The sequence below is a fragment of the Macaca nemestrina genome, chromosome 3, assembly GCF_043159975.1.
Source record: "Macaca nemestrina isolate mMacNem1 chromosome 3, mMacNem.hap1, whole genome shotgun sequence".
NCBI lineage: Eukaryota > Metazoa > Chordata > Mammalia > Primates > Cercopithecidae > Macaca > Macaca nemestrina.
Genome location: NC_092127.1, coordinates 188158504 through 188178266, shown reverse-complemented (window position 1 = coordinate 188178266; position 19763 = coordinate 188158504). Strand labels below are relative to the sequence as shown.

The 19763-nt window shown below is 38.1% G+C and overlaps 1 protein-coding gene and 1 pseudogene across 3 annotated transcripts in view; one reads left to right on the top strand and one right to left on the bottom strand.

Moving 5' to 3' along the window:
* Positions 1 to 19763, top strand: part of LOC105465850 (syntaxin 18) — a 124438-nt gene that overhangs the window by 27749 nt on the left and 76926 nt on the right. The gene's annotated exons all lie outside the window — the stretch shown is intronic.
* On the bottom strand, positions 6767 to 7529 carry LOC112423876 (small ribosomal subunit protein eS7-like; annotated as a pseudogene).

Genomic DNA, 19763 nt, shown 5'->3' with positions numbered 1-19763 from the left:
TCAGATCAAAGACTAGATGGATGTTATCCTATCCCATTGTGTTACTGCTTAAAACACAGTGCCTGGCTTGTGACAGGCACTTGCTCCTTGTTAACCAAATGAGGAGAGAGTGGATCATCCATTTGAGATCTTAGTATTGAAAGGTAGGAGTGAAGGATTTTTAAAAGTTAGTAGAAATCACATCTAAGTAACATATAACTCTCTTTTTTGCCATAACCAAATAACTGAACAATAGAACTTTTTAAAATTTCTCACTTTAAATTTTTTTAATGAGACCAATGATAGAATGAATTTTATTCATGAAGTCTCCATTTTCCATGGAAGCTGCACTATCTGTTGCTGTGCTTAAGAAGTTGATAGCTTTACTTACAGCAATTTTTATGCAGCTGTTTTCTCCATCTGCAGTGAGAAGACTGAGAAACATTTTTCTGATTCATATATCTACGTATATCTTTTTCTTCATGATTCATAAAGAAGCCTTCAGAAAGAGTCAGTAAACAGTATTGAATACTTACGACTTTCAAGGTGCCACTTGATACAGTGAAGCCGTAATATACAAGTCCTGGCCACGTGGATTTTGAAGTGTGTGGTTGATGACCACATCTCCTTTAGGCTGGATTCTCACCTGCAATGGAAGGTGCCCTCTCAACAGTTCTTTCTCCAGTACTGACTCTTAACGTAATTGCATGTCCTTACCCCCACTGAGGTCTTCAGTGTCTTTATCACACCCCTACCCTCAGCTTAAAAGGGAAGAAATCACACCATTTATAAAAGCAGTGATGGAACATCGGTCTTTATAAGAAAAAAACAGAAGTTTGTGATTGCCTGATCACAGTCAACTGGCAATTCATTATCGCATTAGCAAGGAGATATCCCAGACCTCTGGCTTTGCTGTCAATATGGAGTGCTGGGGTGGTTTTGACTCAGCATTAAAAATTTCATCAGCCATGCTGTTTTGTCAGGTATCTGTTTAAGATGTAGCAGTGTGATTTTTACTAACTTGATTTTAGAGATTTTCAATGTGTCACATTTAAGTAATCTTATGACCTTTGAAAATATCACTATACCTTTATGTTGCTCACCAGGGAATGTGGCCCATAAAAGCAACCATAAGATCCAGGAACAGAGCAGTGAGAGCCATGACCATAAGATGACTTCCACGAAGCAGTCTAACTCTGTTGGTTGAAATCCTCCACACTTTCCTTCTTCAAACCTTTTTCTCTGTAGTTTGATTATGATTGGCTCCTGGCCGGATAAAGTGGTGCTGCTTCTGGGATAAAACTGTAATCAGGCACTTGAGTCTTTCTTCTACTGGAGGATCCCAGATGAATGGGAAACCCCATGAGCCCTGGCTTGCTTAGACAAAGCTGAGATTTGAGATCCAGGCCAGACAGGAGCCCATCCTCTATCTGAATCTCCACTCTCAAAGTACAGGTACTTCTTTACTTAACATAGAACCAAATTTCTGAGATTTCCTAAAGAGACAATCAGGGAAGAATTTCCTATGTCTGTCTCCTCTCATTCTTTGGGAAGTCTTAAAATTTTTCAACTTAGACTGCTTCCTTCTTTAAATTCTAAATTGAATGCCCTTATGTCCGTTTGATATGTATATTATTATTATATTCCTGGATTTTATTCTCAAACCCAGTTGGAGTTTCAAGACAAACAGTTGGTTTTCTGTCAGCCCACAAATTGAGCAATGGTTGGTCAATTATGGTCTTCTATTGATTGAGGCAGAGTCACATGTTAAAAGTATATTTTATTAATAGCCCACAAAGCATACCAACTGCCAGCTTTTTGCCATGTCTAACTTTGAGCAATATTTAGTAACAATATTCCCAGTTTTCATCTGTGGATTACTTAAATGTGTCATCCAGAAAGTCACTTTAAGATACGTTGGTGAAAAAAACCTTCAAGCTTAGATATTGTGTAATCTGCTTACCAACTCATGCTTCCCAGAGTACTGACTCACAAAGGTGCCTCAAATGCAGAAAAGCAAATCTAGTTCAGTATTATAAAGGACTGTTAATGTCCTGGCTGTTTGCTCTATGGTGTGCTGGTTAATCAACAGTAGATGATTGTGGCAGATACCTATCCTTGGTCCCGAAACCACCCTTCTGTCAACAATAGTACCTTCCTTCTTCTTGGGAACTGATCCCCCCTCTGGCTTCAATCAAGTGGTTTCAGTACAAGCTGCTGTGTTTCCATAATATCTTCTACCCTCTAGGTCACAGACCAGAGGTAGCAACCAGACTCAAATCAGGCCAATCAGAATCCTTTCCTAAGGTTTTTTAAAGTTGAATTAGAAAAAAGAATTATTCTTAGTCCAGAGGCCTGGATTTCAGCAAACAAAGCGCAGGAGCTGTTGGTGGCCAGTTTTCATTGCTAAGCTGCAATGAGAAAATTAAGGCTAAAATGCAGACAAAACAAGTAGGAGTTAAGAGAGTTCTAGAGGAGTTTTAAATATCTGGTTTAGTTGTTTCAGAGGCTAGCAATATCCTTGCCCTTCCCATCTTTTGATCATTTAAACTAGTGGCTCTTGCAATTTTGCTTCTAGGAGATATTTGCCAATATCTGGAGACATTTTTTGTTATTACACCTAGGGGGCTGCTACTGGCATCTAGCAGAAAGAGGCCAGGGATGCTGCTAAATATTCTGCAATGTACAGTTCTCCCACAAACATCCCCGCCTCCACCCCCAAACAAAGAATTATCCAGCCCAAAATGTCAATAGGGCTTAGGTTGATAAAACCTGAACTTTAACCCATCCTTCATGTATTATCTTAGTATTTTTCAAATCTTCTCTCCTGCTTTGGAAAGCTAACTAGAATTAGTTTATGTTTAAGAGGACCTTAACCTAGGGGCGCGCGCACACACACACACACACACACACACACACACACACATCATGAGTGTTGTTTGGTGATTGTACATATTTTTGGTCCCATATTTAAGATTTTTCAGTTTATAGCTGCCCTAGTATACAGATATCCCATCACCCAGGTTTAGAAGGACTATTGATCCCCCTACCATATAGATTCAAATAGATATTTCTAGCCTGCCTTGGGTACCTAAACAATACATATTCCAAACTATTGAAGCAAAGGCTATTCAGGAATTGCTACTAGAATTGCATCAAAATTATGCTGTCCTCCCTAAGATTTCTTTTACGATTAATATTCAACTCATATATTAGAGATGAAATCACTATTTTTAGGAATGATTATGATAAAAAATCAAACATTCAGTTTCATAGAACAAAACATAGCTGTCGTATGAAGTCCGTGATAAAGTATTGCTGGCACAAGGAACTGTGAGGGTCCACATTAGCATAGTCTGGACAAGCTACATTCCTCTTTGAAACTGTCAGAATGCGTTGTACCTTTGATTAATCTTCCAACCCACATTCAAGCCATGGCATGGATTTCTTTTTTTAAAGTTTTTAAATTTTACTTTAAGTTCTAGGATACATGTGCAGAATGTGCAGGTTTGTTATGTAGGTCTACATGTGCCACGGTGGTTTGCTGCACCTATCAACCCGTCATATAGGTTTTAAGCCCTGCATGCATTAGGTATTTGTCCTAATACTCTCCCTCCTGCTTGTCCCCCACCTCACAACAGGCTCCAGTGTGTGTTGTTCCCCTCCCTGTGTCCATGTGTTCTCCTTGTTCAACTCCCACTTATGAGTGAGAACCTGTGGTGTTTGGTTTTCTGTTTCTATGTTAGTTTGCTGAGGATAATGGCTTCCAGTTTCTTCCATGTCCCTGCAAAGGACATGATCTCATTCTTTTTTATGTCTGCGTAGTATTCCATGGTGTATATATGCCACATTTGCTTTATCCAGTCTATCATTGATGGGCATTTGGGTTGGTTCCATGTCTTTGCTATTGTAAATAGTGCTGCAGTAGACATACATGTGCATGTGTCTTTATTGTAGAATAATTTATAACCCTTTGGGTATACACCCAGTAATGGGATTGCTGGGTCAAATGGTATTTCTGGTTCTAGATCCTTGAGGAATCTCCACACTGTATCCCACAGTGGTTGAACTAATTTACACTCCCACCAGCAGTGTAAAAATGTTCCTGTTTCTCCACAGCCTCTCCAGCGTCTATTTTTTCCTGACTTTTTAATAATTGCATGTCATGGATTTCTTGATGGACAGATTGATGAAAATAATGTTAGTGAATGACTTGACAAAGAGGATCTGAGACATTTAGCAGGTGCCTGCAAGTTAATTACCTAGATTAAGACCCAGATTTAAGATTACTTATATTTTACACGCAATCTGTTTTTCTTAACTTTCTTTAATTTTTTTTTAAAAAAACTGTGACTGGGGATGATCTGTGTTTCTCTTCCTCTGCCTTCCTCCATTGCTTTGGTTAAACTAAAGTTAAACTAGCAGAGTATTTTGTGAAGCTGAGTTTCTCTTTCTGTCTCTCTCTTTGGCACACAGTTGACACGTAGTAGGCACCCATTATAAAATGCTCATAAAATGATGCGTGGTGATTTCCTGCAGTCCCCTAGCTCTAAATATTCTCTGTAGTCCAGTAACTCCCAGATTTATATTTCCAGGTCAGACCTCTTTGAAACCCTACACTTAGAAACATCTATAGATGTCTTCCTACCTGACATTATTTCTGTTACCTGAGGATCTAATAGACAGTCTCCTTGCTGTTCATCACACATGCTTGATACACACCTGTCTTAGGGCCTTTGTACTTATTGTTTCCTCTACTTGGAATGTTTTTCCCCAAGTATTTGCCTGGAGATACCTGTCTGCATAACTTTTACTTCTCCTCCAAACATTTTTTTGTATGTCATCTTTTCAATAAGTTCATCCTGACCACCCTGTTGAAAATTAGAATTCACTTTTTCCCTACACGCTTCCTAGATTTCCCTTACCTTACTTTACTTTTGCTTTTTGTCCTGTAACACTTATCACCACTTACCATACTTTGTTAACACACTTACTATTGATTTTAACATATTGGTTGTACTTATTGTTTATTATTTGTCTAAAATATGGCTGGATTATAACCAAAACCCATGCTCATTTAAATAAGGGTCTTTTGATTCCAAGTTAAATTTTTGTTACAAGACAACCTACAGAATGGGTGAAAATTTTCGTAATCTATCCATCTGACAAGGGTCTAATATCCGGAGTCCACAAGGAACTTAAACAAATTTATAAGAAAAAAAAACCCTTTAAAAAGTGGGCAAAGGACATGAACAGACACTTCTCAAAAGAAGATATACATGTAGCCAACAAACATATGAAAAAAAGCTCAACATCACTGATCATTAGAGAAATGCAAATCAAAACCACAGTGAGATACCATCTCATGCCAGTTAGAATGGCGATTACTAAAAAGCCAAAAAACAACAGATGTTGGCGAGGTTGTGGAGAAATAGAAACACTTTTACACTGTTGGTGGGAGTGTAAATTAGTTCCACCATTGTGGAAGATGGTGTGGCAATCCTCAAAGAACTAGAGGCAGAAATACCATTTGACGCAGCGATCCCATTAGTGGGTATCTACCCAAAGAAATATCAATCATTCTGTTATAAAGATACATGTGTGCATACATTCATTGCAGGACTATTCACAATAGCAAAGACATGGAATCAACCTAAATGCCCATCAATGATAGACTAGATAAGGAAAATGTGGTACATATACACCATGGAATACTATGCAACCATAAAAAGGAACACGATCATGTCCTTTGCAGGGACATGGATGGAGTTGGAAGCCATTATTCTCAGCAAACTGACACAAGAACAGAAAACCAAACATTGCCTGTTCTCATTTGTAAGTGGGAGCTGAATGATGAGAACACATGGACACGTGTTGGGGGAGCAACACTCACTGGGGACTGTCGAAGTGGGGACTGGTGGGAGGGAGAGCATCAGAAAGAATAGCTAATGGATACTGGGCTTAACTCCTAGGTGATGGGATGATCTGTGCAGCAAACCACCATGGCACGCGTTTACCTATGTAACAGACCTGCACATCCTGCGCATGTACCCCAGAACTTAAAATAAAAGTTGAAGAAAAAAAAATTTTTTGTTGTTACACAGCAGTTCCTTCTTGTTAAGTTCCAAATAATCCTGACATTTTAGAATATGGTACTCCTGGTCTCCAAGTAACAAACTTCATATATATATATTTTTATATAATCTTTGTGCAACACAAGAAAAAAACAAGATTTTCACCGAACTTTTGGGATGCTGTCAAGTGAAATACAGGATATGTGCCATAAATGGGAGGCAAGAAGTGACAGTTCAGAGATAGGTTGTTGTATTCTAGAGAAGCAAAACTGGGGGATATGGTGAGGTCCACATATGACATACTTAAGACACCATGAACAGACAAAAAACAAAAACAAAATAACGGTGGTTTCAGATATGAGCCCTAAGTTGAAGTCCTAAAAGCAGGTGCTTTTCACATGGGCACTTCAGTGTCCTGTGCACTAGGGGGAGTGTCAGCCATGATGCATTTTATTTAGTGGTGATTAATAATTCTCCTGAGCAGTGATAGAAAGCTAGCTAGTATTGAAGTTAAAAACATCCTATATTTGGACTCAGAATGCCTTTTACTTTTGTGTTAGGATAGCCAAGGTCATTTGTTCTGAGGTTGCCTCTGTGGCATGGTGACGGATCAGTGGTAAGCATGCAGTAAATATGGAATGCTTCCTTTACAGGCTAGAACATAAGGGACTAGGAGACTTGTATATTTTTCTAGCTAGCTGCCACTTTGTAACTTTTTTTTTTTTTACTGTGAATATATTTTATTTAGTCATTTTTGTTTACAATTGAAACTCTGGGAATTCAAAATTAACATCCTTGCCCGTGAGCTTCTTAGAGACACCAGAAAAGGTTTCAACCTGTGTTCCACGTTGTTCTGCTGGGCTTTGTCCAAATGAACCTTTTTGAGCTGGCTGCCATCCAGTTTCACGTGGATTCTCTTGCCCACAATTTCACTTGGGAAGATCAAGTCCTCAAGGATTGCGTCATGCACGCTGTCGAGAGAACGCTCCTGGGATGCTTTTGCTTATTTTTTGTGTGGCTTTTTCGAATTGGCTTAGGCAGAATTCTCCTCTGAGTGATAAAGACAATATGCTTTCCACTGAACTTTTTCTCCAGCTCGCATACTAGCCGGACTTGGATTTTCTGAAATGATTTCAGTTGAGGAATGGGAACAAAGATTATGATAGCTTTCTGACCACCACCAACTTCAATTTCCTTGGCTGCCATAATATTCAGCTCCGTGAGCTGAGCCTTGAGGTCCGAGTTCATTTCCAGCTCCAGAAGAGCCTGGGAGATGCCGGACTCTTAACAGTACACTGTAAAGTATGGGTTGTTTACCCTCATTGCATGGCTGACTGAGAGCTGCTGCCGAGCATCAAGAGGGAGTGTCATACTGCACATCGCAAGTAACACAGTGTACTGTGTTGCCAGCATTCTTTGGAACTCATCTGGCTTCTCGCCGCTGGGCTTCACGATCTTGGTGCTCCAAGAGAACATGGCCTTCTCCTTGCTGAGCACAGGCTTAGGAAGAGCTGCTTTTTAAAAATTTAAGTGTTATTTGTAGATTAACATACAGTAAGCTTGACCTTTTTGCTAATACAGTTCTATGAATTTTAGCATTTTATGTACAATAGTCCCATCCCCCACCTTATCCATAGTTTAATTTTCCACAGTTTCAGTTACTCGTGGTCAACTGTGGTTTGAATTTTATCCTCTCAGTTCATCACAAAAAGAAAGGTGATTACAGTACAATAAGATACTTGGAGAGAAAGAGACCACATTCATATAACTTACGAGAATTCTTCTATTTTATTATTATTGCATTTATTCTCTAACTGTACCTAATTTGTAAATTAAACTTTATCATAGGTATGTATGTATAGAAAAAACATAGTATCTATAGAGTTCAATGCTATCCTTGGTTTCAGGCATCCACTGGGGGTTCTGTACTCTCTCCCTTTGTGTGTATGTGTGTTTTGTATAACCACTTCACAGTTAGGATGCAGAACAGTTCCATCTCCCTTCAGAAACTCCCATGCTGTCGTTTTGTAGTCACCGCCACTCCCCTGAACCCACAAACTGTTCTCCATTGCTATAATTTTGTCTTTTCAATAACATCATATAAATGGGATCATATATACCCTTTGAAACTGACTTCTTTTAGTCAACATAATGCCTTTAAGGTTGATTCTAGATGTGTGTGTATCAATAGTTCCTTCTTTATTGCTAAGTACTATCCGTTATATGGAGGTACGACAGTTATCTATCACCTGTTGAAGGACATTTGGGTTGTATCTAGTTTTTGGCAATTATGAATAGAACTGCTACAAATGTTTGTGTGCAGATTTTTGCATGAGCATACATTTTCATTTCTCTAGGGCAAATACCTAGGGGTAAGATTCCTAGGTGAGTGTGTGTTTAATGGTATAAGAAACTGCCTTACACAAATGTTCATAGCAGCATCATTCATAATAATCAAATAGTGAAAACCATCTGAGTGTTCATCAGCTAATGAATGGATAAATAAAATGTATATCCATACAATGGAATATTATTCGGCAATAAAAAATGAAGTACTGATACCTGCTACAATATGGATAAACCTTGAAAATATGCTAAATTAAAAAAAAAAAAAACAGGAACCAAGGGCCACCTATTGCGTAATTCCATTTACACATAGTCTCTAACTTTCTAAGGTTCAGGACATGATTTTTCAACTTTCACAGTGCTGTAAAAGTGATAAGCATTCAGTAGAAACCATACTTGATTTTTTGTTTTTGTTTTTTGAGACAGAGTCTCTGTCACCCAGGCTGGAGTGCAGTGCTTGATGTCAGCTCACTGCAACCTCCATCTCCCAGGTTCAAGCGATTGTCATGCCTTAGCCTCCTGAGTAGCTGGGATTACAGATGTGCACCACCACGCCTGGCTGATTTTTTTTTTTTTTTTTTAAGCAGAGATGGGGTTTCGCCATGTTGACCAGGCTGGTATCGAACACCTGACCTCAAGTGATTCGCCTGCCTTGGCCTGCCAGAGTGCTGGAATTACAGGCATGAGCCACTGCACCCAGCCCATACTTCGAGTTTTGGATTTTGATTTTTTCCCAGGCTAGCAATGTGCAGTATGTCACTCCCTTTTGATGCTCCTCAGCAGCTCTCAGTCAACCATGCAATTATGAGGGTAAACAACCCATACTTTACAGTGTACTGTGTTGCCAGCATTCTTTGAATATGACTTTGTCCAACTGTAGGTAAATACTTCAATAAGTGTACTGAGCACGCTTAAGGTAGGCAAGGCTAAACTGTGATGTTTGGTAGGTTAGGTGTATTAAATGCATTTTTGACTTCCCATATTTTCAATTTATGATGGATTTATTGGGACATAAACCCACCATAAATGAAGGAATCACTGTATATGAAATGTCCAGAACAGGCAAATCCATAGAGTTAGAAAGTAAATCGGTTGCCCAGAATTGTGGATGTTGGGGGAAGTGGGGAGTGACCACTAATGGGTATGGGATTTTGGGGGTGATGAAAATTTTCTAAAACGGATTGGGGAGATATAATTGCACAACTTTCGAATATACTAAAAACCATGGAATTGCACAATTTACGTGGATGAATTGTTTGCTATGTGAATTGGAGCTGAATAAGTCTGCTATTTTTTTTAAACTGCTGCTTATTTTCTAATGTGGCTGTACAATTTTGTGCTCCCACCAACAATGTATGAGAATTCTAGTTATTCCACATTCTCACCAGCACTTGGTATTGTTAGTATTTTTTATTTCAGCTATTTTAATAGGTGTGTAGTGACACATCATTGTTAATTAGCATTTCTCTAATAGCTAATGAGGCCAAACATCTTTCATGTGCCCCTTTGCCTTCTTTAGTGAAGTGTCTGTTCAAGTCTTTTGCTCAATTTTAGTTTAGTTTTTTGTTTTCTTAGTTTTGAGTTTGAGAGTACTTTGTACATTCTGAACAACAAGTCCTTTGTCATGTGTATAATTTGCAAATATTTTCTCTTAGTCTCCCATTTAACTTCACTTTTCCTTCTCTGAAAGTAAATACTTCTTGCTGAGTTTCGAGTGGTATCAGAGCTTTATTGTCTGTGTACTCCTGTATCCTGAGTGCCTCATAGAGTCTGGCACAAAACAGATATTCAGTTAATATTTAATGGATGAATGAATGAATGAATGAATGCGCTGTTTTCACTGATAAGCAACAGATTTTTTTTTCTGAGAAATAATAAATATATAAGTAGATCTGAGTAGATCATTTTCCAGATTACAACATTTCCTTCCAGGCATCTCTTTAGAAAAAAAAAAATAATATCTACTATAGATTAGAAAGCATGGCATGATCCAGCTTGATTTGTTGAACATTTCATGTTCTCCTCCACCTCACAGCCTTTACATATGCTGTTCTTCTGTTTCAGAGAGCTCTCATGGTATGCTTATGTTTTTGCTTCATAGAATTTTATTTGTAAATATTTGTTTAGTGTTTTTCTCCCTACTAGATGTGTAAGTCAGTGACTTTTACACATTTTTATTCATGTATCCCCTAAAAGAATTTTGAAAAAAAACTGAGTAACCTCTCATATGTATCTATCAATCTGACATCTATAATTCTTCATTGTAAGTTTAAATAATTGCAAAGGATATAATTTTCAGTGCACTATAAAACTTGACATTTTAAGCGGAACTAAAAAGTTCCACTCTTTTAAATATATCTCATGGAATCTGAATACCATATTTGATATCCACCATCATTTGTTGAAAAAAAATTCTTAAAAAAAACTTTACAGTCATCAGTTTTACAACCTTTTTCTTCTTGAACTCACATTTCCATTTCATTTTCCCCACATAATGTCCTATCCCAGTTTATGCTTGGAAATGTTTTTTAAATTTTTATTAAAGTAATTTTTAGGGAACAGCTTGTTTTTGGTTACATGGATAAGTTCTTTAGTGGTGATTTCTGAGATTTTGGTGCTCCTGTCACCCAGAAATCTTTTCTTGATCATTTTATCATATTTTTGTGCCACAGAAATAGATATGCAAATTGAAATTTAATTTAAAAAAAAATTTCCAATGATGACCAAAAGTCTCTAAGTGTTGTATGTTGTGTTGTTCCGTGTTGAGTTACCTTTGTAATTATTACTAGTGTATGTGGATTAAACGACAACAGTAAAAATACACTATTTTATCAGTAGAGCCTCTCAAGGTGATGCATGGGTTTAGTTTTTGCTACCTAGGTTGTGTGCAAGTAGACGAATATCACTTTTTTAAAGAATCTGACAAGGTTTAATATCAATTTCATTCTTAGCTTTCATTTCTTAGAGACGTAAGAGCTGAGAACCCTGGTTTACGTAAACAAGGAGATAAGAAGGGAGCTTTTGTTAGGGCACTGCCACTCCACTCACTTCTTGGAACTTCCTCTGAATTACAAGCCAAAACTGCATTAACTTTTTTTAGTGACCTGTCAGATGACAACTCAGTTAGATTCTCTATTAATTTTGTTGGATGGAAAAAAATTGGGAGCCCTTGACTTGTGAGAGGCTCTGTTGTCCAGTCATTAGAGTCATTCACGTTCTCAGCTTCCCCAGGATTTCTGAGCGTCGTTATGGTTGAGGTTTTTATATCCAGGACAGTGCAGCATAGTGGGGGCGGGTTTGGTGAGAACTCTGTGTTTGTGTTCTGAAGCAGGAGAAGGAGATTGCATCGAGCATGTGGGAAAGTAGAGCCAATGAAATGTGGGTTATGGCAGGTTCTCAAGCAGAGCTGCGTAGGAAGAAGACAGATGAAGGTTGGGGATCTAGACATCAGTTCCCTTAAAATTACATGTGCCCCATACACCTTAGCAATTCAGCCTCCACTTCCAGGGATCCCCATCCCTCCACTGTGTGGACTGCTGCTGAAAGCTACAACAGGGAAAAGAGCTGTGTATTTTTTTTTTTTTCCTTCAATGCAATTTCCTCAACTCAAGGCATCTAGTAATAACTCAATAAATTTTTTTTTCACTGATATTGAATACTGGGAAAAACTTTTTATGTAAAATTTGACTCCAAACCTGTGAACCTTTTCAGTTTCATTTGAAAAGATATAAAAGGGAAAGTTTTATCCTTGAGTAGTCTTTTATGCCATGAAGTTAATTTTCAAGAACAGAAATATTCTTTTACAAGTAAAGTTTTTATTGACTCCTAGCTTCTTGCTAACTTAGTAACACTGCCAATTTCCCTAAATTCTTTTTCTCTGTTTTCCCAATTGCATTGTTTTAGTTATTTTTTACTGTTTTTCAAGTAGTAAGGCTCCACTCAAATTCTTTACTAAAACAATGTTAGGGTGTTTTTGGTACATTTTATACTAATGTAATTTTCACAAGATTAAAAAAATAGTGTTGTCATTTGTTTCCCTTTGCCCTATAGTGCTTTCGAGGTATCTGGCAGATACTTTTAGGTATATTACACCTAATAGAGGTCTTTGTGTGCACGTCAAATGAGTATGTTCTATGCTGTTTAGACATATTAACTGCAGATTGGCAGCTTCATCTTTCCGATAATGTGCAGGTTCTTAATGCTTAGGAGTATCCTGGAGGTTTCTGTTTTTCTGAGAAAATCTAATACAGATTTTCAGTTGCCTTTTAAAATGCTATACTTCTCTAGGAAACCTTATCTTTAATATAGCATCTGGTTTTCTGTGAAGTTACAAGTTTGGATCAGAATTTCCAGCTGTGCAATCTAGTTTTATGGAGCCTGAATTGAGAATTAAAAACTGGGTTACGTATTAAAATACCAGAAGTGAATGTTATCTTTCTTTTTATAAAACAGCATGACAATTGTATTTAAGTATTTCCAATTTGCAGAATTATTGTTCATGAGCTGCTTCCAGAGAAGCAAGATTAAATAACAGCTGAACAGCTTTAAGTGAATAGGTTACATTATATTCTTCTGTTAGTGTCTTGTGAGCCTAAACTCAGTGTCTCCACAGCAAAAGATAAGAATCATAGAATGTTAGAACACAAAACAGCCTGAGAGGTCATGTAGTGTGACTCCCCTCATTTTCCAGATGAGGAAACTGAGGTCTTATCGTGTAGAGAAGATATTAATAATTACTAACGAGTGAAATAATTGGGTTTAATTGCGTTGGAATAATCATGTTGTTCACTGTTTTAAAATGCAGTCATTCTGACAGACAGTGAGAGGGAGTTGGCAGCAATGGTCCCAGAGTGTGGCCTGCCTGCCTCGGAGGCTGGGGGCGGTACTGTGAGGCAAACAGAATGAGAAACCATGTAGCAAAAATGTGGCTGTTTTCAGAAATGCTCCTAACTTTTAACTTTGTAACTCCTTTTTAAAGCTGTTATGTTAAGGAATGACAAAATCAGACAAAGGTTCAGTGTATAAAAATACTCTGGTATAGTTTGGCAAAAAGATGTTCATTATAGCATAGTTTGTCCTTATAAAAAATTAGAAGAAACAAACTAGGTGTCCAACAACAGAGAAACTGTTAAATTATGGTAAAATTTTTATTTATTTATTTTATTTTTTTTTTTGAGACAGAGTCTTGCTGTTGTTGGCCTGGGCTGGAGTGCAATGGTGCCATCTCAGCTCACTGCTACCTCTGCCTCCTGGGTTCCAGCAGTTGTCCTGCTTCAGCCTCCCAAGTAGCTGAGGGTACAGGCGCCCACCACCATGCCTGGCTAATTTTTGTGTTTTTTAGTAGAGATAGGGTTTGACCATGTTGGTCAGCCTGGTCTTGAACTCCTGACCTCAGGTGATCCACCCGCCTTGGCCTCCCAAAGTGCTGGGATTACAGGTGTGAGCCACTGCACCTGGCTAAATTATGGTAAATTTAAACAATGAAATGTTATGTAGCCATTAAAGGTAATTTTTTAGAAGAATTTGTAACTACAAGGGGATGTACTCATTATGGTGTTGAGTAAAGTAAGTAGAATATAGAAATTACATGTCATATGGTTTGCTTATATGAGGGCCATACGGTCATCCCTTGGCATCCTCAGGGGATTGGTGTCAGGACTGCCTGTGGACACCAAACTCTGTGGATGCTCAGGTCGCTGATAAAAAGGTGTAGTATTTGTGTATAACCTACAGACATCCTCCTGTTTATTTCTCTGGATTACTTATAAAACCCAATACAATGTAGGTACTTCATGAATAGTTGTTATGCTGTTTTGGTTAGAGAATAGTAACAAGAAAAAAATCTACACATGTTCAGTACAGGTGCAACCATCTTTTTTAAAAAATATTTTCCATCCGTGTTTGGTTGAATCCACGGATCTGGATGTGGAACCCATGGCCACACAGGGTCAAGTTATGTGCATAAAATGGAAAAGAATATATTACAGTGATGAAAGAGTTTCTTTCTAGGTGATGTTATTATGGACTGATTTTATTTTCCTCCTTGTATTTTGCATATCTCATAAACTCTCCACTATAAGCAGAAAATAAGGTTGGAGAAAAGAAATTTTAAACATAATTGAAGAGCTAAATTTTTTTGTGACACCAAGTGATAGAAAACTCTGAAAATCCCATTGAAGATAGGATCATAGACACATAGTCCCTGATGCCTGTGCTGGTATAGTCACACACGGCTGCCTCACCTCTGCCCCCATGGTGAGGATCCCAGTGGTTGGGGACAGTGACCCATTTGGAACATGAGCAGTTGGGTCAAATCCACAAATAACTGTTTTAAACAGCCGTCATTTTATTTGAAAAAAAAAAAAAAAAGTCGATTTGAAAAGCCATTTCCCCCCACTGAACGAACATTCCTTTATTCTTTCATTTAGCAAGCAGTTCGGAGTGCCTACTCGTTAGTTCCTCTGACTTGAAGATAACATTCTGCTACTAGTGATTTTTTTTGCCCAGGGATTGTTGAAATTTTCATAAATCTCCTTGACAGAATGTTCTATTGTATAAGTAACTTGACAGTTCCTGTTCTCACCTGGTTCGGGTTTAATGATTAAGTTGGATTAACTATTGAATAATGAATGTTTGTGTAGAAGCCAATCAGTGAATACCTGTGAATCCAAAAATGCAGCTTTAATCAGTGCTAGGCTTGGCTGGATCCATATTGCTGTTTCTTTGCAGTACAACATGGGCAAGCAGCTGTGCAAATGAAATGCTGTTTTTCTAAAAGGTAAGTTTTTCCAGAGCACAGTATGGTTTTCTTTGCTTTCAGAATTCTTTGAAAAATCTTTGAATATTTTGAAGTCCTCCATTCCACTTTATAATTTCAAATTAATAACTTCTTACTACTGTAATTTCATACGTTTTATACTACCCCCAGGAAAAAAAGTATTTACTTACTTCACATTTCTGATATTGATTTCAGTTGGTCTCATTCCACATTACAATCATGGCTTTCCATTCCACAAGGTATGGTTTAGGGTTGTGTTTCAAATTTGAAATGGGTTGTGCATTAATAAAGCTACTGTTTTTAATTTGAAAGAAAAGATCTTTTAAGGAAAGTTTGTTAGGCACTAGGATAAATTTTTGAAATGTTTGTCTTACGTAAATTCATGATAGCCTCAAACTGTTATTCATCTCCTAAGAAGTGGCACTTTCAGCTTCTTCATTTGCCAGTTTGGCTTAGTTGTATATTTTGTTTCATATGCCATAACCAAGGAATTGTAGAGCTAGTATATGCTATCTACGTGAACTTTGTCTTCTTGCAAAAATAACCCTAAATTCTGTGAAATAGGTGATGTCTTACTTATTCTTAAAGACCTTCAGAGATAGAAATTCTGTATTCTTCCTAGTGTTTAGTTTCTTTCGTTGTCTACATCTTTCTTTCTCTCTTTATTGAATAAAAAAACCTAGATCTTTTTCTTAAAACTTAAACTGCTTTGCTATTTGATTTATGCTTATATTAATATAATCTTTTATTATGCTCCTTAAATGTCCTGATTTCCTATTTTGTGTTAGCTGATGGTTTTGCTCTGACAATAGTGTTTGTACACCAGTGAATTAGTATCACAAAACTGTTCTCCTTGGAGAGATTATGAAGTCTTTGATTTTGGATTGGACCAATGATATAGATAGTCCAAACACAGGTGCTTATTTTTATTTACTTATTCAGTAAATATTAATGGAGTACATATTATGTGCCAGTCTTTGGGCTGAGGATTGAAGATACCAAACAAACAAAAACCACCAGTGCTACTGTGTTCTAATTTAGTGTTTTAAGATGTAGCAAGTCTAATAGAGACACGTTTCTGATATCTTGGCAGTAAAATTATTTTGGGCGGTTTATTATCATCATTGATCTTATTATCCAGTACGATTTTGTGAAGAAAAGTCACTGCAAATCTACTTGCTTCTTTTTGCTGGGAGTGCCTCCCTTCAGGAAAAAAAAAAAAAAAATCTAAAAAGAAAAAAAGCTTTCAACTTTAGGGAAGACATACATACATGGGTTGTAAGTTTTTCTTTATGAAAAACAGCATGCACTGAGTTTCTGTGGAACAAGAATTCCCCTTATCTAGAAAAGGATGACTAAGTTTGAATTTCCTAATTAATATAGTTATTAAAGTCTTACGTGACTAATTTTAGCACGTAGGAAAACACAACATCGCTCTTTACATGAATTGGTAATCATCCCTTTCTTTGACAGACCATAGACCTTAGATAGAAACACCTATGAATACATTCTCTCTGGACAGAGGCATATTATCTCCTTACATTCTTGTGTCTTGGAAGGTAAAGTTGATGTTAGTTTACCTCTGCAGGAACAAGATAAATTTTATTCTAAATACAGTTGATACATCTCAGGAAAATAGGACGAAGTGATTCTGAGGATCGGCGAACAATTTTTTTATCGGCAGATCTTATTTGTGTTTAGGGCAGTGATAACATGGTAGGCAGTATGGACAGGAGTTAGGTGCGAAGATTCTAGAGACAGATTAACTGGGTTTTAATCCATTTATACTGTGTACTAGCTGAGGGACATTGAGCACAGTACTTAACCTTTATGGGCCTCAGTTTTCTCCTGTGTAAAATCGGGATAATCAGTTTTCTCATGTATAAAATAATGACAACCTTATTAGGTCATTAATGAGGATTAAATGAGTTAATGTCTGTAGGACAGTATAAAACTCTGGTGCATAGTGTTACATAAGTGATTTTGAGTGAGTGAGTAGACATTTAGTTATTCATTGCTGTTTTCAGTTTTAATCACATGTTGTAATAAAGTAACATGTTCTAGTTCCAGGGCCTGATCAGTCAGTGATGATTAAGTACAACATTTCTCCCCCTGGTTTTTCTGCCATGATGGTGCATTGTAAGCATTTTAGAAAACAGAAGTCTGTGCTCCTCCTTGGCATATTGTCCAGTAATCCTGGGAATTCAGCCTGTACTTCTGAGAGTAAATTGGAGGTCGAGCTATCCTGACCCCATACGAAGGAGACCTTCTTGTACTGGGGAGTGTGGGAGTCATCTTGTCTTCCCCGCGCCCCTGGCCCTGGAGCCGGAGAGAGGATCCTGGGCAGTGTCCACCGTGGGCCAGTACAGCCAATCCAGGGCCTAGATTTGGAGCCATCATACTCACAAACTGCTCTGGTTGAAACGCTGGCTTTGTGGGGTTTGTTTCACGTAAAACATGAAGACGCCCACCCTGACATTGTCTAGGCACTCTACTTAAGTCTTCTTTAGATGCAGGCTAGTTTGTCCTGGCCTTATGAAGGAGTTCTCCCCACCTCCTTCGACGGGTATGTAAGTTGCTGCTTCCCATGCATATCATCTAGTTATTTCAGGCATCTGTTCTTTTTTGCATCCCAAGTGCTTAAGGCTTACAGAATTTTAGTCTCCTGCATGACACCATAGTGTAACATGACTGGTGGTAGTTTTTTCCCCAGACTCATGGTGAGACAGCTGTTTAGCATAGAAAGGATTAGAGAGAAAATGTCAGCCTTTCTACCCACGGTTGGATTGGGCGGCACCATCCAAGGCTTAAGAATGACATGCAGAAGCTCCTGATTATAAAATAGCACAAATATGTTAGGCCTGAACTTTTCCTCCTTAGCAGAAAGGCTTGGGTAAGCTCAGTGGGTGGTGTGGGAGAGTGGATGTTGCATTAGAAAGGGTAGAGACTGCAAAGACAGGGCCACAAGTGAGGAATCCAAGAGTTAAGCTGATGGGGTGAGTGAAAGGGAGTGAATTTAGGAGCCCTTAAAGATGTAGAAGCTGGAGGACTTGATAGCAGGTTGGCTGGAGTGGTTCAGCAGGAGACAGTGATCAGCTGTGAAGCTGTTCACATAACCAAGACACAGGATCTCACTGGACTGTGTTTGGAGATGGGGGATTATCAGGTTGTGAGAGCCTCAGCGATTTTTGGGTGCCAGTTCATCCTGCTGCCTAGGCCTCTCCCTTACCTCACCACTGGCATTGCTATTTAAGAAATCAGTGTTCATCTCACTTATTGGCAGCCTTGGCAAGTCCCTCGGACACTCAGTTTCTTCATTTTTAAATGGAGGATCTTATATTATTTGCTTTACCTTTCTCTTGGAAATGTAAAGAATTTATAGAAAGAGAGAAATCTCATTTTTGAAAGTGTATATGGAAAATGTAAACGTGCCTTAATGAAGGTACATTATTTGAGGAAATATAGTTCAACTATAGGATTAAAAAATTGCATTATCTGATAATCATAGATGTTCTTATTCACCTTCCCAGTATTTGAAACATAAATAATTTTTAGAGCCTGTAATGGGAATATGGACAGATAGTACCACTGCTCTGCTATTCTATTTTGCATTTTAACTTGTTCGATTTCTTTGCACTAGGATTAAAAACTTGAGTTAACTCAACAAAATTCATTTGCCTAAAAATGAATTTTATTAGGTTATTTTCCTGTTTAAAAATTTGGTCTGGGGGAGGTGCTGGAGATGGACTACTATAAGATTATCTTTTTTTTTTTTTTTTTTGCATTTAAGTATACAATTTAAATATAAAAGAAAGCAAGCCAAGGCAGGAGGATCTCCAGAGGCCAGGAGTTTGAAAGCAGTATGGGCAACATAGCAAGACCTTGTCTCTCCAAAAAAAAAAAAATTAGCCAGACATGCGTGCCCGTAGTCCCAGCTACTTGGGAGGCTGAGGCGGATGGATTGCTTGAGCCTAGAAGTTTGAGGCTGCATTGAGGTGTGATCATGTCACAGCACAGCAGCATGTGTGATGGAGCAAGACCTTGTCTCAAAAAGAAAGAGAGAGAGAGAGAGAAGAGAAGAGAAAAGAAAGAAGAAAGCTGCCATCTTGTGTCTCCATCGTTTGTAAGAGAACATTTTAACATTGTTGGCTTACAGAATTCCTTCACTAGACATTTGAGGTCTTCAAATATTAGCCTAGTACTTACATATGCCAGGCACTTTTCTAGGCCCTTTGCATTTCATCCTCACATACACTCTGAGGCATGTACTATTATCTTTCCCATTTTACAAGTGAGGAAACTGAGGCAATGGCAGGTTAAGTAAGTTTGGAATGCTGTATAGTTCATGAATGTCAGCCTGTGTTAGGTCCCGGCAGTCTGATTCCAAAGTCCATGCTCAGCCACTTTCCTGTGGCTCCTGCAGCAGTGGCTCTCAACCCTGATTGTACATTAGAATCATCTGGGGGCCTGATGGAGCAGGGTGGGGAAGGGATAAATAACTTCTACAGGGCCCTACATGAGACCACTCAGATCTTCCCTCTTCTGCTTTCAGGTTAAAAGTTACTCTGTCTCTGTTTTCTAGACCT